The 25,753-nt window shown below is 35.4% G+C and overlaps 1 pseudogene; it reads right to left on the reverse strand.

Moving 5' to 3' along the window:
* Nucleotides 1-10,772: 10,772 nt before the first annotated feature.
* On the reverse strand, nt 10,773-10,871 carry LOC132297736 (small nucleolar RNA R71; annotated as a pseudogene).
* Between the last annotated feature and the right edge of the window lie 14,882 nt (nt 10,872-25,753).

Consider the following 25,753-nt stretch of genomic DNA (forward strand, 5'->3'; position numbering starts at 1 on the left):
CGTATATATAACTTAAAATATAAATACAATGTATAACTATAATACCCCTTTGGGTGACAATTATAAAATACTAATAATGATGCTTATTTGTATTTATATGTATACCTTTATTGGTGATGTATTATTTAATTAAACAGATAAGTTACCTTTAGATACCTTATATTTACCTAATTATACAATTCCTTAGTTTTCATTTAATCACTTGAAAATCAATTCCCTTTGGAGAATTATTTCTCATAATTAAATAAAGTCAATATTCATGAATACCATAAAAAATCATAAGTATCATAATTCATGGAATATTGCAATTATGTCTATTACTAAAATTAATATCCAACAACCATTATGGTTATGCCACTTTGGTAGCTACTAATCTTTACGTAATATGAATATTAAATTAGCTAATAATTAATTCATCTTTAATTATATTTACTACTAAAATTAATATTCATCAATCAGTATGGTTATGCTACTTTGATAGCTACTAACCCTTACATAATATGAATTTTAAATTAGATAGTGATTGATTCATCTTTAATTTACTCATTTAACATTATACACATATACTCATATTGATCGATCCAAATTTAGGTAGGTTCGATCCCAGAAAATTAATAGTCCAAAAATTTAATAAAAATATCATTTTACTTTATATATATTATAAAACATATTATTTTTATTTTCGAACTTGAAGATCATAATTGAATCAATTTAAAATTGATTCTTCAATATGTATGTATGTTTGGATATAAAATAATAAGTCATTTACATGTCCAATAAGATTAAATTACATTTCTAGATTCATACATTATTCTAAAAATTTAAATTTCTTTAATAAAATAAATAAATACACATACTTTATTTATTTAATAATTTATTATTTTTTTAAATAATTAATAAAATATAATTATAATAATTGATATGCAAATTGATTTCATGAAAACAGTAACAAAAGGAATAGCTACTAACAGTTTTCAAATTAAATTGCTATTCCTATCATGCAAGGAAATAAAAAGGCAAACACATGAATTGGCATATTGTTTGTCTTATTATACATATGTGTATACTTGTATAAGTAATTACTACAGTTATGTGACCATAAGTACCAATTGAATGATTGTTTTAAGATTCCATTAAAATAATAACACTAATAACAATGATCTCAATTTGATCATAACACTTGTCACTATGAGCACCCAAACAACTTATACGAAAAAATAATTCAATCAGATTTGGAAATCCAAGCACGCACACCAAAATTAACTGTTGTTGCACACAAATTGATCAAAATCACACACACGCACAAACAGTTCCATAAGACCAAATAAAAACGCATACGTACATGTCTATATATAAGTCAAATCCAACAAATTAAATTATTTAATTTTAATTTAAACTTATGTAACATTAATGAAAAATAATGAGTTCATAAACCGTAAGTTCTGATACCACATATAAACTATAATTATTCGTGAAAATTATTCATCATAAATAAATATGAATCCCATAATCTTAGAACTTCATTATTCTCACATTCCTATAATACATAAATAAATATAATTAAATATAAATATCTCGATCTGTAATTGCAAATATCGTAAATATCAAGACAAACGTCGAGATCCTTTCTACGGAATGAACAACGTGATAAATTGCAATAGCCAAAATGTGGAAACCGATTTCTCTCTTTTAACCTTTTGCACACATAAATATTATAAGTGACGTTTTCATTAGCATACATAACTGATGAGAATATGCACTTTTATAAAAGTAAAGAAAAGACCATTTTTTTTTTTAGTAATTTTAATTTCACTTTCCATCAAAGTAAGTAATAAATATGAAAACACTTCCTCAATAATTAATTATCAAAAAGATAATTTATAAGTTGATCAAATAATATAATATTAATTTGATATCAATTTTATTTAACTCCCAAATAATAAAAATAAATCACGTGTCCAAATCATGTAGGTCACAAATATAAAAAAAATATCTTACAATTTGTCCCTTTAATTTATAATATTATTTGTCTAGAGTGGTAATATAGGAATCTCTCTCTCTCTGATGCGTGTGTATATATATATATATTAGTCGGGGGAACCAGAAAGGACCACACGAGTGCAAACCTTGGCTGTGTACCAGTCTTTGTGGACTATCTTCACTGATTGCTTACGATAAATGGATAAGAAAATCTTCATACCTGGCAAAAATATGTAAGGTCTATAAGAAAAAATCTTTATAGAAACACACACACATATATATCTAAGTTTACATATATGTATGTTTGTATATACTATGCATGTAGTTAACGCGGACTGCTTGATGAGCACGTGCCCTTCGTGCATGAACAGCCGATGGAAGAAAGATGGGTGAAAACTGTCGGGGCATGGAACTATATATGGAAGCCTTTTTCTCGAACCAATCGAAGGTCAAAACATGTACTTGTTAACATATATCAATAGAAGTCATTGAGTTCAAAATATATCAATCGAAGTGACCAAGTTCAAAATAGAATACGTGTATTCACTTCATTGTTAACGTTCATGTTATCAATTTTAAACCGATAGTTTATTTGAAATTTTGTGTCAAGTTGAAGTAGAGTGACGCTTAAGGCATGCGGCTTGAAACCATAGTACTGTACGTGTATGGAGACAATTGATATATTAATGCTTTGCTTGGGTTCTAAGAAAATGGAAGAAAGAAAGCACTTTATTTTAGGAATCTAATAAGGTACGTAGAGCAGTTAGTAAAAAAATAAAGCAAGTGGGGGAGTTTTGGATATGTCTCTCTAAAAATTATTATATAGTTTTGAATCGTATTTAATCAAAACTCTCTAACTAAAAAAAAGTGAACACACTATAGTTTAATAAGATATTATAAAGAGACTGACCATAAGATGGAATGGTTTATTATCCAAGATCATCTAACTATTTCTATTTGGAATGAGTTTCAAGGTATTTAGGACCTGCTTGATTTGTCAGTCAAAAAATTTTGTCTAAAAATTCTGAAAAGATAAAACTCTTTTCAGAAAATTATTATTGTTTTCAGTTTATAATTAAATTTTCATAAAATAGAATCCTATTATAACTGTTTTCGAATATTTAAAAATAAATTTTTTTTATAATTGAATTTTTATTTATAATAGACATCCATGCCCATCAGAAAAGTGGGTGACACGCTTAATTCCTCACCCCCACAATGCATTTGGAGATTTGAAACTTTGGTACACAAGTATAGGTACATCAATAATAGCTAAATATGAATAACAAAATGTCACTAGTAAAAAACGAAGAAAGAAAAGAAGACAACAACACACCATATTGAAATCTTGGGGAAGTCAACAACTTGTTTCATTCCGCTTTCACAACGTATTATGAGCACTAAAATGAAAAAGAAAGAAATATCAAAGTTGGTAGAAAAGCAATATTAAAAAATGGAAGTTGTCAAAATGAAATGATTCCATATCTCTTTTTGTTTTTATGTGCTTGGTGGCATTAATATTCACCATTTAACATCACTTTAGTCTAACAAGTATCACGGTTGTTTTTTTTTTTTTTTTTTTTTTGGTCCCCGTCTTAAAATAAGTGTTTACTATTTTTTTTTTAAATAATATATTTCATATTTTTTCATATATGTTCTTTGAGTTTAAAATTTTAAACTTGAATATTCAAAACTTAAAAGTACAAGTTAGTAATTTTTTAAACAGACAATATATGTCTCACATGTCCCTTTAAAAATTATTACTTTTCATAAGTGACACTTAAATTGAGATACTGGAATATAAATTATTCAATTAGTAGATTTTTTTATTTTTTTAGGTAAATATTTGCCCACAAATATTCATTATAAATTATGATCCTCATGTAAAGATGAATGAGAAGAAATTAAATGGGAGGGGGAAAAGGGTGATTTTAATTTGTAACCCATTTTTAAGGAACTTAGAAAAAAAATTTAATAAAAAAATGATAATTGAAAATTAAATATTTTATTTTATGATCACATGATGGAACCTACACCTTTTCCTTATTTAGAAGACCCGAACTCGCACGATTTTATTCTTCAATTTTATCCCAAAAGACCTCATATCATTTGGAGATGACACCACCACATACAAGCACTTCACATTTTTCTTATCCAAGCAATATGTATGAAATTGTACAATGTGATAGTTTGTTGGATACCTTTTACATCCCTTACATAAGTCGTCACATATAACCTTAAGGGGTTGGCTTCAGCAATGAAGCCCTGAGATTTAGTACTTCATGAGATATTAAGTCTTAGGTTAGAATCATCTCAAGTGCAATTAATTCTTTAGAGACCACGATTGTTTACCCAATTTATATAGCGGAATTGCTTTACATAAATCTCGTGAATTAGGTGGGACAAAAGTCCCGGACCCCGGTTATCAGTTGGAAAGCATCGTACTTTCATGGTAGATTGGACAATATTGATGATGACCTCCGAAAGGAAGATATGGTTTAGTTGATAATGATCATCTTCCACTTATATGCAGCCACTTGGATTTATCAACATGTGTTTCATGATTGCATTGTCTTCATTGGAACATGTCAAACCCAATGTGAAAAACGTTGGCTTAAACGAAAGGAGTATTTGCGTGTGCAAGATATCTCACACACTTTCTGAACTAGTCAATAATTTAAAATAATATTTTATTAATTTAAACATTAATTTAATCGACATTTATCAGACACTTCAACACATCTTAACATTCGATCAATACATTCCATATTTCTATTCTTATATATATAAAACATATGCGAGACAGGTCTTAGAAGCAACATTATCAATATATAAAATAAATCTCAAGGGGTTGGTCTAATGGTAAAGTTATTGGGCTTGGTTACTTACTAGCACAAAAGTCTGGGGTTGAATTTCTACTATGAGCTTACAAAAACTTGGAACCACGCCTCTGTTGCCATACACAACGACTTACTTGACCCGAGGTGAGGAGGTGCCCTTTCTAGACCTTCGGAGATTAGTCAGGGTGAAGCCTCCAATACCCCGAGTTCAATATATATATATATATTATGAAAATATATCAAAGTGTTGAACCTCTATTTCTTTAAAATTTTGACATTAAACACATGCCATAATATATAATGAACAAAACATAACTATAATGACAAAAAGGATAATAATATACATCATGCATGATATAATATATTCTTTTTTAGATTCAAATAGCTTAATCTTCTAACTTATGTAACTTTAGTACAGAAATGATGAATTAATTAAAATTCTATAATTGTTTACTTCAATTGATTTATATTAGCTGAATCAACGCCATATATGTATTCTACATTTTAAAATTTTGATGGATTATTTAAAATACGACACCTTAACTTGGATATATTACTAATACGGCCAACTCCAAAAGAATGGATGAAAAGTACCAATTTTAGAAAAAAATTTTTTTTTTTTCACAAATATGACAACTCTATACAATTAATTGTGTACTTGGCAAGTCTGAAAATATTTAGGACAAAATTGCCCTTCCACATTATGCAAATTGACTTCCAAACCATTCTTCCCCAATTGTTCACTCTATTCAATTTCTCTCCTAAATCACCACCATGGCTACCACCCACCACCACCACCACATACAGCGTTGGCCGCTGCTACATCAACACACCTCAACCGCCATAACCATCACCCCATCATCATCATAAAACCTAGATCTTCAAATTCTCAAAAAAAAAAAAAAAAATAATAATAATAATAATTTGCAAAAACACAATATGCTGGTCTACTGATAGTTTGTGGGGATGGAGTTAAAATTGTGGTCGGTGGTCAGTGGTGGTGAATGGTGGTGATGGTTGTGAATTTTGGGTTGGGTGGGTTGTGCAATTAATGTCATTCGATTCGGCGTGGTCGGCTTGTGAGCACTGGCATTTTGTAAAGGGGATTGATTTGGGGGTTTCATAGAAGTGGTGCTGAACAGGTTGTCCAAGGCACCGAACATGACCGTCTTTGCCTCCTCTTTAGCGGCGGCTATCGACTGCTGAAGTGGAATGCAGTGCATCGCCGGCGAGTCAAAGTTCGGCCCAGTGCGCCGCCCGAATCTTCCAACTCATTTACAAACTCGGCCACCGCACCGAGGGCAACACCATTGACTGGCTCCTCCGCCATGTTCCACCTCCCTTCTTCCATTCTTCCACCGCGTTCCTCTTGCGATTTTGGGTTTGGGTGCAATTTTGGGTTACGATTGTAGGTTTTATAATGGCCGTCAGAAAGGGATGCTTCGAGAAGCTTAGGAGATTTGTACGAACATTGATTTCATGGTGGCGCCATTTCTGATCCTCTCGGCCTCTATATTGGTAGTGATAGTTGATATATTGGTGGAGAGAAAATGTAATGCTTCATATTTACCGGAATTTTCTAAAATTTTCATTTTTTTAATTTTTGACTCATCCCGATATGCGCACCATGTGGGTCCCGATACTCTCTTCTATTTTATTTTTTTTACCATTTCCGAATCACTAGGCTAGCCAAAGCCCCACCAGATTTCTAGTTTAAGACATTAACTATAATATTTTGTTGCCCGGATAATATAGCGAGTTTGTAATGACCGGTCATTTTTCTTCTTTTCATTTTTTTGGTAATTTCTTTTTTTCGTTTTTTTCTTATTTTGTTTTTTTTCCGTTTATCTTTTTTTCCTTACATAACCTCACTTTTTGTGCGCGGATTTAATTCCGATTTTGCAGACATTTATGACATTTAATTTTCATGATATCTACATTTTTACTTTCGTAAGAAAAACATACTAAATGCTTATTTTTCTTTTAAAGGGTATGGATGTATAACTTTTTGGTAATATTCTTGACTTTTGTGGTTTTAGTGTAATTATGCAAAGTAATTATTTTTTGTCTTAGAGACGATTTTACAATTTAATTTGGAAGATATTTTCAAAAAGGATCTTTTTGGAAAGTGTGACAAGTGTTACACTTTCATAGAGCCACTTGTTGGCATTTGGGTGGGGAGACTTGGAAGCATAATCTTGTGACATTTAGAGGGTGGAGATTCACCCACTTGTTGGCTTAGGATTGGTGCATTTGTTGGCTTTGATGGTTGACAAGTGTAAACTTAGGATTAAGCCTAGGAAAGAGCCTTGGATTTGTGACAAGTGTATGCTCACAATTAAGTCTTGCATTTTGTGTGTGTGAGAGATAGTGTAAGAGCACATAGTGAGTAGAGGAATACTAGATCCTCCACTCACCATTTTCATTTGATCTTTTTCATTACACTTGTTCTTCAAAACCCTAACCTAGCCACTAGTGGAGAAAAGCTTGGTTTATAGCTTATTTCTTTATTTTGGCCTCATTCCACTCACCTTAGACCATTAACCTTGGAAAGTAAAAGTTTCCTCTCACTCTCCTCTTCAAAACCTTAGACTTGTTTTCCATTTTGAGCTTGGTTGCTTGGGATTATAGAGATTCAATTCTCTATTAAGGTAGGGGTGGTTGTATGTTTATTCTCTTTGGGTTTTATATTTATTGGAACTTGATATATATTTATTACATACTTTTTAAATTCTTATATTTGCATATAAATAGAGATTTATTATGCTTGACTTGGGATTTTTGAATTAAAGCATGTATATGACTATTAAATGGAATATGTAAATTTTTATTTAATGACTTGCCTAATACTTGTAATGAGCGCTGAAAAGTGCGTATTTAAACCCCTTAAGCTTAGGTATTTTAGAACCTTTATCTATCTTATTTTCCCGCTTTAGATTGATTTTGTATTATTTCCATTTTCAAGTACTTATCCCCAAAATAAGCTAACTTAGCTAAATAAGAGCATAATTGAAGTAATCTTGAAATGAATCAAAGAAAGGAGCAAAGTGGGAGCAAAAAGAAGCAAGTGGTGGAAATTCAGCAAGTTCGATCGATCTCAGAAAACATTCAATCGATCAAAAGTTCATTGATCTCAGCATTTTAAGATGGATCCAATCTCTTTTGTCCTTATCCAAAGATCCCACAAAGTTCGATCGATCCAACTTTCTTCCAATCGATCGAAAAGATTCCATCTTATCCAGTTGTACCACCCTACCTACCACATTTGTCTCTTTCCTAAAAATATCTTCAAAATATCTCAGACTTGTCTTTATCCAAAAAGGCGCCGCCATAGATGATCGATCCAGCTTAAGTTTGATAGATCTCAGCCATGTTCGATCGATCTCACTACAAGTTCGATCGATCGAACTTCCCAAAGTGCAAAAAAATCCAATTTCCAGCTCATTAAAAGTTGTCTCATATCCAATCATTGGAAGGAATATTGGTGTACGAGCCCAACTCATTGGGGGTGACATTTAACGTACCTATATAAGGAATATGAGCCATTCTTGACATAGAGAAGATACATACACTAGAGACACAATTTCCATATTCTTGGTGAGGAAGAAAAGAAAGGAGGAGGATAGAGACACAAGCTTGGAGTTCTTCCATTAACCAAGAAGAGGAGCAATCTCTACCATGGAGGTTGGAGGACACCATCCATGAGTGGTTAGACATCCTCTTGGGGCTAGAGTTAGCCCTAAGCATGCTTTCTACATATTGATTTATGTATTTTTGAGGGGATTTGTATTGTGATAGATGTTTTGACACTTTTATATACGTAGATCTTGTTTATTCAATGATTTGTGTGGTTTAATACTTCCAATTGATCATTTCATTCTATCCATATGTCTATGTATGCTAGAATAGATGTTCATGTGTTTGTCTCTATTTCTTGTGTTATTGATGCATGTTTATGTGTATTAATGCTATAAATCTAGAGATTGTCAAGACATAGTGCTTAATAGAATGCTCTTGTGGTTTATTTGATGGTTCATACTCATTTCTTGATGGATTGTTCCTCTCCCTTAGTTTAATTAGTTTAATTTTATTTCATTAACTTAATTGTAGTGTAGTTGTAGTTTAGATGTTAAATGGGAGGACAATCCATGCTTGTTGTTTGATGTTCCATGCTTATGAAAGCAAGTAGCTTATATCTCTAAACTTGTGATGTGTTTGGATTGTGAGCTTAAAGAAAGGATTAATGGCTTAGTTTGATATATTGTGCTATCCACCATGTTGCTTAGACAATATATGCTTAATTTGTCATCCATGTTTGTTGAAACGACCACACACACACACATTATGTTGCAATGCATGTTTTCACCCTCATTAATCATTCATTTAGGGTGTAGAAAAGCTATACTTAGTGGTGATCTCTAAATCCCAAGATCTCTCTCTTATTTTCTCTCCATTACAATTAATTGTCTACTTTAGTTTAAATTGCATCTTAGTGTAATTCAACCAGCAACCAATCTTTTGATCACTCGACCTACTAACCCTAGTCTCGATTCCACAACCTAATATAACCCACCAATCCCTTGGGACGATCCCTACTCGCCCTAATTATAGTTTTAGTGAAAGGTAGTAGTGGCAATTTCTAAATGTAAAACTTGGCCACATTCATCATAGTCCAACACCACCACCTTTTGCATAAACTTTGGGTTGTTGACGACGACCACACCAAGTTTTTGGCACCGGTGCTGGGGATTGATTGAAGGCAACGTCATATTTGTGGAATCAATTAGGAATTAGTACTCTTTTGATCGTGTCTTTACTTTGTTTTCATTTTCATTTTGGTTACTTATTGTGTTGGTTCTTGTTTGACTAGGTGCATTGAGCTAGAAGGTGAGCAAATGAGCATTTTACGGAGCTAAGCAAAAGCAAGGAAAAAGCTAAAATCTAAAAAATTTGCAAGGTTAAAATTAAAAATTGAATTGAAGTGCTAAAGGACCCTTTGTGAGCTCGTTCTTAACTTAATCTCTAGTTAAATCATCGGCCCGCGTGGAGGCTTGTATTTCAATTCTTAGATAAATTGTGAGCCCACGTGAAGACGATTTTATTATTTTAGCATATTGTTGATAGCATGGGAGTATGGGATCATTGTATGTGGAGGAAGTTTATTGATTGTTAATTTGTTGCGAAGGTGAAATGTTTGTTTATTACTTGTTGCTTGTTGTGTTTTGTTGTGCATGCATAGTTGTAGATCATTGAAACATACTCTTGTCCCTCTTCATTTTCATCTTGAATCCATTGTTCGAAACCCTAGGGGAAGAGGTAGTTTTAGTCAATCCATTTCATCAATGGAAGGACATAATGAGGACCATGTGGAGGACCTTGGTTACATAGACCAACAAGGCATCCTCCACCCCAATGTACATCATGATAACATGCAAGTACCATTAGGCATGCCGAGGCCATTCATTCACCCACCACAACAACAAGGTCAAGTTCCATTGGGAATGCCAAGGCCAATCTATGCTCCACAACCTCCCATTATTCAAGGCAATCAAGGTGCCCATGTTGCACCTCCAATTGCTAATCCTCCATTTGCTTTAAGAGATCACTATGTACCTAATGAATACAATGCACCCACATGCATTCAATTGCCACTATTTAGAGCACACCACTATGAGATCAAACCATAAACCATTCAAATGCTTCCTAACTATCATGGACTTCCAAGTGAAGAACCTTATAGCATTTGGATGAGTTTCTTGAAGTATGTTCCACTGTGAGATACACGGACATGCCGGAAGAGGTCCTAAGGCTTAAACTTTTTCCATTCACCCTTAAAGACAAGGCAAAATATTGGTTTAACAATCTTAGGCCTTTTTCAATAACTTCTTGGGCAAAAATGCAACAAGAGTTCTTGAAGAAGTACTATCCGGTTTCTAAAACCAATGCCATGAGAACCTCAATTCGAGAGTTTTCACAGGGGGATGGGGAAACGTTCCATGAGGCATGGGAAAGATTCAATGAATTGCTTAAGAAGTGTCCACATCATGACATGCCCAAATGGCAATTAGTTTAATATTTTTTTGAGAGCTTATCCGACAATTATAAGGGCATGGTTGATGCTTCCATGAGTGGCTCTTACATTGATAGGCATGAGGATGACGTGTGGTGTCTTTATGACAGCATGAGTGAAAATTCTTTGCATCGAACTTTATCTTCTAAGAATAGTAGGAATTCAAGTGGAAGGAAGAGTGTTGGCTTACATCAAGTTGACCATTCCAATGAAATAGCTGCCGAGATGAAATCCTCATCTCAAAGGTTTGATCAATTCTTGATCAACCAAAACTCGGCAAATCAAGTATCTTCCATCCCTAACCATTCCCATCATGCATCCAATGAGACATGTATGACTTGTTCAAGTGTTTTACATTCTACTTCCAATTATCCTCATGGACATGTTCAAAGTGAGCATCATGAACAAGTCAATGCAGCTTTTGTTAATCAAGGGAACAATCCTTATGGCAATCATTGTAGTCATAGTTGGAGGAATCACCTAAATTTCTCTTGGAGAAACCAAGGGGAAGGCTCAAACCCTCCCCAAGGTGGTTTCCAAGGGAAGTATGTTCCACCTCCGATGCAAAGTCAAGGTTCCCAAGGTTTTAGATCATCATTTCAATCACAAGGAAATCAATTTTCTAATTCTCATTTTCCTAATCAACCATCATATTCTCAAGGAAATTCTAGAAGTCCTGTTTTTGAAGAGAAAGTTTTGACCGCTCTAGGCACTCTAGAGGCGAACACTCAATTGCTTCATTCTCATTCTCAATCCATTGCTAAGCTAGAAGCCTAAGTAGGGCAAATAGCTAGTACTTTAAATGCTAGAGAGAAAGGGAAAATGCCTTTGAATGCCCCACAAAAGCAACAATGTGTTGTGGAGACTTATTCCTCGTCGGAAGGTCACACAATAGAGCATGTCAATGCGGTGACAACCTTAAGAAGTTGGAAGATTGTGGACAACCAAGTGGGTATGTCCAATGAAGAGAGTGAACCGGTGCAACCCAAAGTTGACACCAGTCCCGTTTCTCATCCTATTCCTCATTCATTGCATATGCATGATCTTTCAAATGAGAATATCTTGAAAAGTGATTTGAAAAGTGATTTTGAAAAGAAAAATTTGCAAAATGATTTCAAAACTTCTTGTGTTGAAAAGACTTCAAAGAAAATTCCTGAAAAAGTTTTTGAGCCAAGAGCTCCATTTCTGGATGCCTTAAAAGGATCAATTTCAATTGACAAGCAAAAGGCCAAAATAAATGAAATTATGGATGTGTTTAGGTAAGTGAAAGTCAATCTTCCACTTTTGGATGCAATCAAGCAAATTCCGGCTTATGCCAAGTTTTTGAAAGACTTATGCACCCAAAAGAGGAAGAACAAAAGCCAAGTACCTCGGAAAGTGGTGTTAACCAAGCAAGTAAGCTCAATTTTGCAGCGTAACACTCTTCCAAAGTTTAAGGACCCCGGTTCACCTACCACTTCATGCATCATTAGAGATCATATCATTAATCGGGCTCTTTTTGGCTCAGGAGCAAGTATTAACCTTCTTCCATACTCGGTATATGTCAAATTAGGCTTAAGAGACTTGAAACCGACGTCGGTGGTTTTGCAACTTACCGACCGATCCATCAAAAAGCCTAGGGGTATCATTGAGTACGTATTGATTAAGATTGATAAATTCTTCTTCCCCGTTGATTTTGTTGTCATTGACACAGAACCGGTCCCGAATCCTAAGAGCCAAATTCCCATTATCCTTGGCCATCCTTTCTTGGCAACCGTAAATGCCAACATTAATTGTAGGATGGGGATAATGAAGATCTCATTTGGCCACATGAAGGTGAAGTTGAATATCTTCATTCTGACCCCCAATTCATTTGACAAACATGAAGAAGTAAATGTTGTAGAGAAATATCATGACCTTGAATGTGAAAGAATAGAGTCATTGTGTGAAACCAAAATTCCAAAAAGTTCATCTTCAACCCTGAATTCCAAGAAAGTTATTTCAAAAGCTTTATTTTAAAAGGGCATGTAAGCCCAAAGATCATTGTGACCAAGGACCAAAAATTTCTTTTGAGCCTAATCCAACAAGTTCTCTAGGGAACCAATTGTTGGGTGGGGTTCAAAGCACTTATCACCCCATCAAGGAAGGGATGCACTACAAGATGTTTGTCCCGGGCTAAAAGAGCCCAACGTCTTGCTAGAGGCGTTAAAGACAAGTACATTTCGTTTGGTGTCACAACCCTATTCCTCCCTCATTTCTATTTTAAATTTCATTTCTTGCGAAGTCTAGATATTTACTTTAGGTTCATATACATTGCTAGGAACCGTGATTAGGATTGCATGCACTTTCATGTTGGAAATGAGCATTTTACATCAGCTCGATCGATCTCCAAGGAGGTTCGATCGATCAAACTCCATACCTGCATCCAATCACCTCTCTGTCCAATCGTTCGAAGAAAACCTGCATATTTCAGCTCTTTGTCCCATCGTTCGAACTTGTTCCTAGATCGATCTTTAGTTCTTCGATCGATCCAACTTCATCTTGGATCGATTTGCAGTCTCAACACTTAGAAAATTTTTGAACCTATATCCAACCTGCATCAAAAGGCTCTCAATCCCATCGATCGAACATGTCTGCAGGTTTTCTTCGAATAATCGAACACTTTAGTTTACTTTGCTTCAAACATAGTGGATCGTTTTGTTTCGGACTGCACAGTCCATGAGATTTTTCCCATAACAACTGGTCTATTATACTAATTGGGGTTTCCTCGCTAAATTTTTTTGTGTTATCTCTTAAACTTTATGTACTTTACTTGTACTTTATTTTTGCTTTGTGGGTTTGATTTTTTTTTTTTTTTTTGGTAAAATTAAAATAAGTAAAAATTTGATAAAATAGCAAGTTAAATCTATTTACCATCCTTCTAGGTTAATTATCCATATTATATTCCACAACCATTCCACTACGTACAACTCACAAAGGATACTTGTTGCTGAAGGTGGCATGATTCAACTTTCAGTAATTAATGCACAACCTCAAAGAACAATCCTTCTTCTCGACAAATAGAATCGGTGGTCCCCATGGTGAAACACTCAGTCGGATGAAACCTTTCAGCTTTAAGTCATCAAGCTATTTCTTCAACTCTTTTAATTCTACCGGTACCATACGATACGGTGCCATAGAATTTAGAGTGGTACTAGGCATCAAATCAATGGCAAACTCAACCTCTTTTCTAAGAGGTAATTCTGTCAAGTCTTCTAAAAAAACGTCCAAGAAGCCACAAACAACTGCCAGATAAATCTCTTCCATAGCATCCTCTTCCTCGGCTAAAAAACTAGACAAGAAGTAATCACGATAGTCTCATCCACGAACTCCATAAAATGCTAAAGTGTGGGAATCACTCAAATCTCCCACAAAAAAGAAACAATCTCCCTCTGGAGTACAAACTGTGACTTTACCTTAGAAACAATCGATCGTGGTATGAAAAAAAGCTAACGAGTCCATCCTAAGATTGACATCAAAGCTAGTTATCTCAAAAAGGATAAGGTCAAACATAAGAGTCCGTCTGGCTATCACAATGGTGCAATCCCTTACAACTTTATTTAAGGACAACAAAACCCCAACAAACGTATCATTACATAACTCCCGGTCTAGGTCACTGATCTATAAATCCAATGCAAATGTAAATGAGGATGAAATGAAAGAATGGGATGAACCTGAATCAAACAACACATGGGCCCAAGAACCAAACACTGGAAATATACCTCGAAGAACTAATGGACACACGACCCAAGAACCAAACACTGGAAATATAATTCGAAGAATTATTGGACCAGATGATGTGTCGGCTGGAACACCTACATGGACATGACCCTGAGGTGCATGTGCCTGTGAATTGCCAACCTAAAAACTCAACTATTGTGCGGTCATAGTAGGAGTATCCCTTCTAGCTAGTTGTAAACCCTGAGAAAACATAACAGGTTGTGGTGGTGGCGGTGGTCTGAAACCTAAATGAACTGTAGCCGACTGTACTGGCCTCTCCTATGACCCTCTGCCACTACATGTGGCTCCTGTCTTACATGGACAATCCCTCGCCCTATGGCCCTACTGGCCATAACCAAAACAAGCTTCTGAACTAGCAGACATCTGTGGACACTCGATCTTGTAATGTCCCTGTTGATTACACCAATAATAGACGACATCACTCCTAACTGACCTAGCTGGAAAATGAGTAGTAGGAGCAGATCGTGTAGGCTGCTGCCCCTGAAACTAAGATAAACCACCCTTATGCCTCTTCCCTGAATGACCCTCTGAAGATGGCCCCATATTTCTCTTTTACTTCCATTGTTCCCTATTCGCGTTCTTGTCATTTGCTTCTACCTCTATCATCAAGGCTCTCTCCATTGCCTCCGTGTACACCTTAATATTCTGAGCTGTCAGAGTTGGCCTTAAGCTATAGTGAAGGCCAAAAACAAACTTACTAGTTTTGTCTGCATCATCTCTCACTAAGTCCGGAGCAAAGCGAGAAAGAGAGGTGAACTTGTTCTCGTATTCTGTCATCGTCATAGTGCCCTGAATAAGGAGATCAAACTCCCTCCTTAGCTCCCATCTCTTAGTCATATTTGTCATAGAACAACTCCTTAAATGTATCCCAATCTATTGCCTCCACATCATGTTGGTTAGAAACTGACTTCCACCATAGCTTTGCATCTTTAGAGAAATTATAAGTGGCAAAGAAAATCTTCAAATGAGCATTCGGCACACCTATAGTGAACAAATGCTTCTCCATTTGATCAAACCAATCATCCGCTACCAGAGGGTATGGACTACCCTCAAATATCACTAGCATCAACTTCACAAATCTAAAGCGTGAGATGTTTCTTCATCTCCGTCTCTTCCGAATGAACTATCGGTTGTGGAACAGTAACAACTGTAGCCCGCAAAATATCCTGTAACAATATGGTTAGGTTCTGCCTAACCGAACCTTGACCATCTTCGATGGTTGCCTTTACATCATCCCTTCTAGCAGGAACACCTTTAGGTGGAACTAAGTCCCTAAGAAGTGTACCCTCGTTAACTTGCTCTACGGGATTGGAGCTAGAATTTTCCCCAACATCACATTTGGTTGGCCTGGAGCCAACTTCTTGTGGATCTTTTCGTGGTGGCATAGAGCTATAAAACGAGAAAATGAGTCAATACATATGACACAAAAGTCTGCCCGAGAATGACGTGCTCACACGAATGACTTTACATGAAATGAAAACATTTAAACACTTAACACACATAGTGATACAACAAGTACAATAACTTAATCATATAAGCACATAAACAAGTAAGCATGCTTTTTAAATCATGAAAAACATTAAAACACAAGCATGTAAACAATGCACATCAACTCCCATACTACTCTAGGTAAATCTCTACCCATCGCTCTAATGGTTTTCAAATCATTGCTCTGATGCCAAATTTGTAACGACCCAAACCTAGGGGTCCGGTTCACTAACCATGTCCTAACCTGACCCAAAAAAAAAAGGCAAAATGGTCATTTCATGTAAAGATTATGGGATAGGACCAATACCTTTTGAAAAATGGCTCAAAAATATGCAAGTTAGGCTCAAGAACGACCCTATTCGGGTTTAAAACGAAGAGTTATGGGCGTTTGAAGTTTGAACTAACGTAAGGAGGGTTAGATCACATAATTTGTGCTCGAGCTCAACACTGTGCTCGAGCACAAAATTTTATGCTCCAGCTCTAAGACTATGCTTAAGCTCTAGGACCTACAAGGAAAAGTCTCGAGAACTGCCCACCTAAAACTACCCCAATGCTCGAGCACAAAAGTTTGTCCTCATGCTCAGGACCCCAGTGCTCCAGTACAGACCTCTTGTGCTCGAGCATAAGCCACCCTGCAGAAATTGGTTCCCGACCAAGTGGCCTGTGCTCGAGCACTGGCCCTAAAAAATGACTCTAAGGCCATAATTTGGCCTTGGCTTAGTTCCTACATTGCTCCTTAGGTTATAAAACAAACCCATACACCTCAACCCTATCCAAAACGTAAGCAATAATGGTCTAAAATGTACATGACAACCCAATTTATAAAATCAAATACATTGTGGCACAAAAGAGCTTGAATCTCATTTATTCATCTTTCATGCCTCACATTTAAACCATAGAAGTCCATTGTCATCATATACATATCCAAAATATACATAAACATGCCTAAAAGAATATATTTACATTGACAAGGTCACAATCTAAAAGGTAATTACATGTCATTTGCCAAAGTTTTACAAAAATGAAATTTGGTTACAAGGGATGTCAAAACACAATCTCTCTAGCCCCATCTAAGCTTATTGAGGAATATCATCCACCACTTTCTTTCCGTGACCTGAAAATGATAATAAAGGGATGAGCACAACGGCTCAATAGGAGGTGCCTAAAACACACTCCTTAATGATCCCGTGATTCGCATACGAAAAATAGAATATAGAAAATAGGATCATGCTTAATTTGAGGAAAATAATCACCTACTTATCATCATACCATCCAAACCAAATAAATGTAATGTTATGCAATGTCACACCCTATTCCTAAAACCTTTGCCAAGCACAACAACAGTCAAACCGTTAATGTAACCTGGCCCAAGGCAACTCCCCGGTGCCACGAGAGAAGGATTGGCTAACTATTCCTGACCTAAGGTAACTCCTTAGTGTTATTTAGTGCCTAGGTAGCTCAACCACATATAGGAAAATCTCCCCACGTTCCCACTAGGTTCCATTAACGCTATGGACACAAGGCGACTTCTTGCCGTCTGGCTTTCGCAAACTTTATTTCAAAACCTTTCCCAAAAGTAATTTTGTATTCAAAAATTAATTTCCCATTTCTCACCCCATGACAATGCATGAATATTACAAGCATTACTATGTCATACCAACATGACATTCCTCACATCATAACCACAACCATACTTGCATGTTTTGGAATTGAATTAACACAACAATGCTCATCTTATTAATTACACAACCATAACATCTTAAACATGTAAATCATGTAGTCATTTAATTCAAGCATACATCCTTGTAATAATTCATTTAACAAGCATATCAACACATTGGCCACAGAGAACACCATTATCATGCTTTACATAACCAAAAATAAGGTTCACAATTTAGCACGCTATAAACACAAAACAAGGAAGATAACTCACAAAAATAAAATGTTATAAGGTTTGGAGACCCCTACCTCAAGATTGAGATAAAAGCCCCAAACTTGCCCCAAAATTCAAAAATGCCAAAATCACCCAAACGAAAATTGGTTCCGATCACTTTATATCTCTCGTCGTGCTCGTTATCTTTACCTTATGGAAAAGTTCAATTCTTAGTAGAAATAGGTGAAATTAAGCCTTGAAGTATGTAAATTTAGAGAAAGAAAAATTCTAGAGAGAGATATTTTGGCTGAAAGAAGAAGAAAGAATGGGCCCAAAAAAATGGTCATATGGCCTTATATGTATGGCTTGGTCAACGTGGGGTCCACTTGACCCAATAATGTCAATTTTGCCCTTTATATGTATAACCACACTAAATATGCTACAATGATACAATTAAACACATAATCACATAAATACATTCCAAATAATATAATATGAATTGCAATGACTCCGAAAAATAATCCCGTGGATGAAAAATCCAGGTACGAGTCCCTGGCCTAAAAATCCAAAAAAATGACCAAATGACCCAAATACATTTCTAAGAGTCTTAAACTCAAAGAAATTTCCTAAACCACTCTCAAAACCTTCATGGCATGCTAACTGGTGCATGGCATGAGGTGAGAAAATAATAAAATCCAAAAAATTGAAAGAAAAAAATACCCAAAAAATGATAAACATTATATGCAATCTTTTGGAGAGTTTTAGGTGTGGAGTTCTTGGAGCTTGGGGTGCTATCTTGAGGTAGGGGAGTCTAAACTACAAATCCTTGGATTTTAGTGAGTTTTGTAGTTATTTTCTATGTGAAAGTTTGATTACATGTGACATGGTTGTTTTAGCATGTTTAGCCTTTATAATTGAGACGTTTTGAGTATGAAATGTTGTTCAATATACTTGATCCATAATGTGAGAAAAATGATTTGGGCTACTTGTTCAAAAGCATGCCAATTTCTTTATAAACATGTTTTTTTGATAACATGTGTTGTTGATTTCATGATTTGGATAATTATGATGAGAAATATGAAATAATGTTGCATGGCTACAATTGTGATGGATAAAAAGATGGCATGCATATCATGAGCATTTGGGATGAGGTTATGAATTGGCATTGATGTATGGATAAAGGTTGAGACTAATGGGTTGAGTATGGTCCTAAAGGTTTGGGAAGAAATGTTGGCTTGTAAATCGTGTTGGGTATTCTAGGCCCCAAATGGCGTTTGAGGATTCGATGCCAGACATAGATACCATGTTCTTTCTCGGTGTAGGCGGTTGCTTTCTCGAGTTGGGTTGATGTTTGTGACGAGCTCGATTGACGGATGTTTGGGTTGAAATTGGGAAAAGGGAGTATTGCATTTGCATGGCATTTGAATTATTTGCAAAGCTATGAAATTATGTGTGTATAATTCCTATTATCCCATATGTCATTCCCATTTCTTTGGTTGTGGCTCACAGGGTTTTAAGGAGTGTAGTTTAGGTTATTTCTACTAAGCTGTTGAGCTCATTCATTTATTTCAACATTTTTAGGAAAAAGGAAAGGAATTGATGGATGGTGTATCTTCATGGCCTTAGACAAGACTAGGAGTTTATTTTGATGCCTTGTATATTTCTAGTTCAAAGTTGATGACCATTTTATAAAAGTTATGTAATTGCGGCTATGGGGCCTCATCATTGTAATTAGACTCTTTATAATTGTATTAAACGGGTATGTATGATTGGATCTTCAAATGATATATAAACGGCTTATTATTGAAGATTTTATGTAAATCTTATAATATATAATGTCTATAATCTTGTGTTTAGCCTTACATCATCTTGAATTATGTTAAAAAAGGAAGTAGTGGGGTGATTTAGATGATTTTATTGAATTCACAAAAATCACAATTTCTAGCGTAAACCAAGTAACCTGTTGGATAATTCCATGTAATCGATTAGATGGGCTAAGTAAACCTTTAGTTGAATTTTTAGGTCACTGGCCTAAGCCAAGTAACCGGTTAGATGATTCCATGTATGCGGTTATATGAGACATCTAACGGATCAGTTGGTTTGGCAGATTGCATGCTCACTGGACTAGATCATGTAACTGGTTAGATGAAATCATATAACCGGTTAGATGAGCTGGTATTTGCACTTTGACCCAAACTTTAATATAATTACCTATTTACCCCTAGACTTCATCTTACGTTAAATGACCATAGAAAATGACAATCTTACCCTTTATGGGTTTTGAGGCCATAATAAACGTATTAAATAACTATTTTACCTTTTTAGGATCTCTAACCATGATTAACCATGCAGAATAACCGAAATACCCTGATGAACCTTAGAACTTTTATAATTGCACTAAATGACCATTTTTCACTTGTTGGGCCTTAAAGTATTATACTAATGTGAAATTACCATTATACCCTTATGTGTCATTGGGTTCAGGTAAGAACCCAGTTAACAATTCAGATTCCCTGGATTTGGGTCGTTACAGAATTGTATCAGAGCGTCTGGGTTTAAAAACCTAAGGACGATGAGTAAGGTTGACTTAGGCATGGTTGGAGTTTAACTTGACGGCGTAGCATGTTTGTATGTTTATTACTTATTGAACTTATTGTTTACTGAATTTGAAAACATGTCAAATTGTTATGTGTTTAACTGAATTTGAAAACATGTCAAATTGTTATGTGTTTACATACGAAATGATTAAATTACCAAAGCATGTTATATGTGATTATGTGATGGGTAGTTGAGTATGGTTTATGTAAGCGTGTGTTATATTAAAGGATGATGGTTAGAAAATGACATGATGTTTAATTTAATGTGACGGGACACAATTATGTGTCAATATATGTGTTATGATTGTTATATATGTGGACGAGCATGTGATACTCACGGTTATAGTTGGGTACTTGTTATGATGTTGTTTATTGTGTAGGTTATAACTTGAGTAGGTGGGGAATTTGACTGTCCTTAAGTTGTATGTGTTCTGGTTCATATCGACCAAGTAATGTGGGTACCCTAGCTTGTGGATTGAGTTATATAGTGTGATGTTTTATTGACCATCTTGTTGCTTTTATAGTACCACATTTAAGGACGGTGTGGACGGATGGATCCGAGTGGAGTTGAAGGGCGAATAGATGAAGGGTAGTCCCCACAGCGCAGGGTTTCTCTAGGAAAGGGACAAGGTAGAGACGAGGATGTTAATCCACAAGTGTCGACATATTAGGCTTTATTGATGAGGATTGTGATCTCAGTTTTTTAGGATTTGGCACGTACTACCATTCCATGGGTGGTACCACAGCCAGTTATTCAGCTACATGAGACGGGGGTCGAACAAAAGCTTTGGTACCTTATTCAGTTTAATAAGCTCATAAAGGTAACGTTTTAAGGAGGTCCAGACCCATTGGTTGTGGATGATTGGTTAGAGCAGGTTGAGAAGCATTTTTTAGCAATGGTTGTGCCCAATGACCAGTTAAAGATCACTTTAACCACATATAAGTTTGTTACTCATGCGGTGATATGGTGAAAAGACTATGACCAGTACTTACGATGTTGATAGTATGAGTTGGGATGCTTTTAAAGATCTTTTATTTTGTAAATATTTTTTGGCAACTAAGAAATGGGAGTTGAGGATGCAGTTTGATAATCTTGAGCAAGGTGATATGACAGTGATGAAGTATGAATGAAAATTTACTTCTCTTTCGCGTTTTGCCATGGACGTGATGAGGAATGAGGAGGAAAAGACTTGGCGGTTTGTGTATGGCCTAAATGATTCCATTAGGCTAGGTGTGGCACTATTGGGTTAAAGAAGTGTTCTGAGGCAGTGACGAGAGCACTTATAACTGAGGCTGAGGCCAAAGACAGGCAAGAAATGAGTGTAGGTACTTCTTTTAAGACATGAGTGTAGGTACTTCTTTTAAGAGTCAATGAAGGAAGAAGCATAGGGTGACTCTTCTTCCTTGCAGGGACAACAGATGGCACATTCTTCAACCACTACTTCCTTACCCTTAGGGTTTTCCAGGACTGAGAAGGTGTGTTATCGGTGCAAGTAGTCAGGGAATTTCAAGAATGAGTGTGTTCAGAATTTGCCTAATTCGAGGATTTATTTTGGTTGCGGCCAGTTGAGTCACATAACGAAGGATTGTCCACTGAGGGGTGGTAGTCGGTTAGGCAAATGACCTAAATTGCTAGTTATTACATTACTGTTCTAGACTTGAGTTTATGTGTAAACTTATTTCAAGTGCTTGTCACCTTATAATTTTAGGATGTGTTGTGTTGTGTCATATTTGGATCATTTCTATGTGGTGGATGAGCATGGAGCGTGTATATGGAGTGTCAGGTGGGATTATGGTAGGGCTTGAAATATCGTAGCATTGATTATCCTTTGCGTTGGGTGGCATAGTAGTGCTAGTAGTGTCCTTATGAGTGATGGTCGATGGTTCTATTGTCTTTCCTTAGCAACGAATGGGTAAGTTATGCTAATGCTAGTAGGCGATCTCAATCTGAGTTGAGATATATGGTGGACCTTGTGAAGTGGCTAAGTATTCGACGAGATGGTTGTGGATTATTATTTATTCTTAGGTCGGTTAGGATTGAGCTGCCTTAGGGGCATGTTGTTATTATAGTGAGTCAAAGGGCTTTATGGTAGGTGTTGTGGGTGTCATGTGCATTGTGAGTATGGTTATACCACCTTAGATATTTGAGGTGGGACTGAATTGAGTTGTGTCATTGTTTGCACATTAGATTCATTTCCTTTTTGTGTAGACATTTTTGTATTTGTGCATAAGGTGTTGGGCGTCGAGTTTTCATGGGATCTTTGGTAAACATTGACAGAGTGAGGTTGTTGTTTCAGGCAAGATCGCCTAGGGATGAGCCAGGGTTTCCCGTGGTTAAGAGTTCAACATACGTGGTCTTGAGTTGTTCATCCTCCTTGCATGTGAGAAGTTCGGCTGCACCTTATGAGAGTGTGGATGTCTACGGTTGGACGTTTGATGAGTAGTATGTAACGGGGTATTAGGTGCACCCATTTCCAGTTGTTAATCTTTTGGGAGAGCAAAGTCTTTTTCCTTTACTGTTTCATTTGGTCTAAGTAAGTGTGAGATACTATTTGGTAATTTGGCAAATTATCGAAAACAAAACAAGTCCTTGTCAAGTTGTAATTCGAAGTTACTATATCGGGATCGACAGCGACTATGGAATGGAAAGGTTGTTCAAAGTTACCACAATTGAGATCATTTGAAATAAGGTAAGAACAACACATTAGGAAGGATTCTAAACAGGGTAGGACACATTCTACACTTTTCATATTTTTCAGAACTTACCGTAGAATGTTTTTAGGCTGAATGAACCAAGGAATGCAAGTCTGCTAAACTTGAACTGATTCAGCCCTTCTGAACCGGTTCAAGATGCTTAAGATTGGCTTCGAATAACTTCTGCCAATTTTGAACCGGTTCAGCCCCTTTGAACCGGTTCAAGTCGTCTTAATCAGTTTTCAACTTTCAGTTTCCTGTTTCAAAAATTGTTTCCTAGTTGGTCTAGAATTGTACCAAGTCCTATGCATAATTTTTTTTATATTTTTAAAGGGACTAGGACATTCTAAACTCTATATAAACCTTTTTATGTACATAGGTTTATTCACAGCTTTTGCATTATCAGTTTATTATTTTAAAAAGCCTTAGGAAGATTTTTGTCTCAGAAAATCTTAGAGATTTTTCTATTTGTCTTTCTAGAACACACACATATTCACATAGTGATTTTAGTATTGTGTTTGTTCTAATCCTGATCGTGATCATATAGTTGCATCTACATCGATCATACAAAAACAGATCCACTTTTACATCAAATCCAGTGGTTGAAGAGCTGAAGTAAAAGCGATCACATTTTGAAAGGGTTGGAGCATTCGAGGAGTGTTGTCTGATCTACCTGCTACTCTTCTATAAAGATCAAACATAAGCCTGAGGTCAAGTTACTATTGGACGGGGAGTCGCAAAGCCAGGGGATTGTCTACAATTGGTGTTTGGTAGAATGATAGGGTGTGAGCCAGAGTCAAAATTCAGTGTACTTTGTTTCAAGCATAGTGGATCGGATTACTTTGGACTGCATAGTCCATGAGGTTTTCCCACACAAACAGTTGACATATTTTATCAATTGGGGTTTCCTCGCTAAAAATCCTAGTGTCATCTCTAACTTTACTTGGCTTTATTTTATATTGCATTATATTAATTTATTAATTGCTAAAATAAAGAAAGTTAGAAAAACACACGATCTGTTTTTAAAATTATCAAAACTTTCTAAATATTCCACTGCATACGACTCACAAATTGGTATAAAAGCCAATCTCTACACATTGAGTTGATCCTTGTTGGAAAGTTTTGTTTAGATTTCAAAAAATAATTTTTATTTATGTCTTATGCATTGAAAGAAGGCGGTTCTAATCAATGTTGTCCTTTGTTTGAAAGAGATAATTATAATTTTTGGAAATCAAAGATGAGAGCCTATTTGCAAAATTCAGGTGGTAAAACTTGGGCTATTGTTGAATCTGGCTATTCACCCTTACAAAAGATAAAAGTGTAGATGGTAAAGAAGTCAAGGTCTTAAAAGATGCTTTTGCTTTTACTGCTATTGAAACTAAGCGTAATGATGCTAATGGCAAAGCTTTATATGTAATTATTAATTCTGTTTTCCATCTGAATATGTTAGAATTTCTAATTGTAAAACTGCTAAAGAAGCTTGGGATATTTTGCAGGTTACTCATGAAGGAACTTCAAAAGTGAAGTTGTCCAAAATTCAGATGCTTTCTCATAACTTTGGGAACATCGTGATAAAAGAAGATGAATCTTTTTCTAATTTTTATTCTAGTCTTCTTGAAATAGTTTCTGAACTGCGTCACTTAGGAAAAAGGGTTAGTAATAAGAAAATCTGTGAGAAAATCTTAAGGTCGTTACCTAAAAGATTTCATATTAGGGTTGAAACCATCACTGAACATTAGGATTTAACTTCTTGTAAAGTTGACAAGGTTATAGGTTCATTCAAAACTTTTGAAATGTAGAACTTTAATTTAAATTAGAAGGAGAAAAATCTTTCTTTAAAATCAACATAGGTTGAGAATGTTGTGGATGATAACTCTGATGATGATTTTACTTTTTCTTTCAAAGCAATTTAATCAGATATTGCAAAGACAACAAAGGAAAAGGAATGGCAACATAGCCAATCCTCAAAATTTTGACAAGACATCAAAATTTAGGTTTAATGAAAAGAAAGTAGAAGAATCAAAAGAAACTGAATTCACTTGCTAGAATTGTGGTGGCAAAGGTCACGCATCCAATGTTTGTCCTAGTTCTAGGAAAGAACAAAAGGATAGGAATAAAGGAAAAACAATAAAAGTTTCTATGTTTGAAAATTCTACTTTAAATGATAATGATTCTCCTCATGATGATACTAACGATTTTTCTTATGTCATTTTTCTTGAAAGAGGTCCGCATGTCGTTACTTTATCTGACTCTTATATTTCAGATAATGAAGACAATGAAGTTCATGATGAACAAGTGCAAGAGGCTGAAAAGGACAATGAAAGATTGAAGAAGATGGTTAAAGAAACCATGGAAGTCAAACAAGCAATTAATAAGCTAACAAAGGAGCTTGTCCAAGCAAAAGGAGAGAATGAAAATCTAAAGAAACAAATTGATGAAGGCAAGAGGAAAG

Source organism: Cornus florida, unplaced genomic scaffold (genome assembly GCF_030987335.1).
Source record: "Cornus florida cultivar Cherokee Brave unplaced genomic scaffold, ASM3098733v1 CherokeeBrave_3.0.0_Hap2_Chr02, whole genome shotgun sequence".
NCBI lineage: Eukaryota > Viridiplantae > Streptophyta > Magnoliopsida > Cornales > Cornaceae > Cornus > Cornus florida.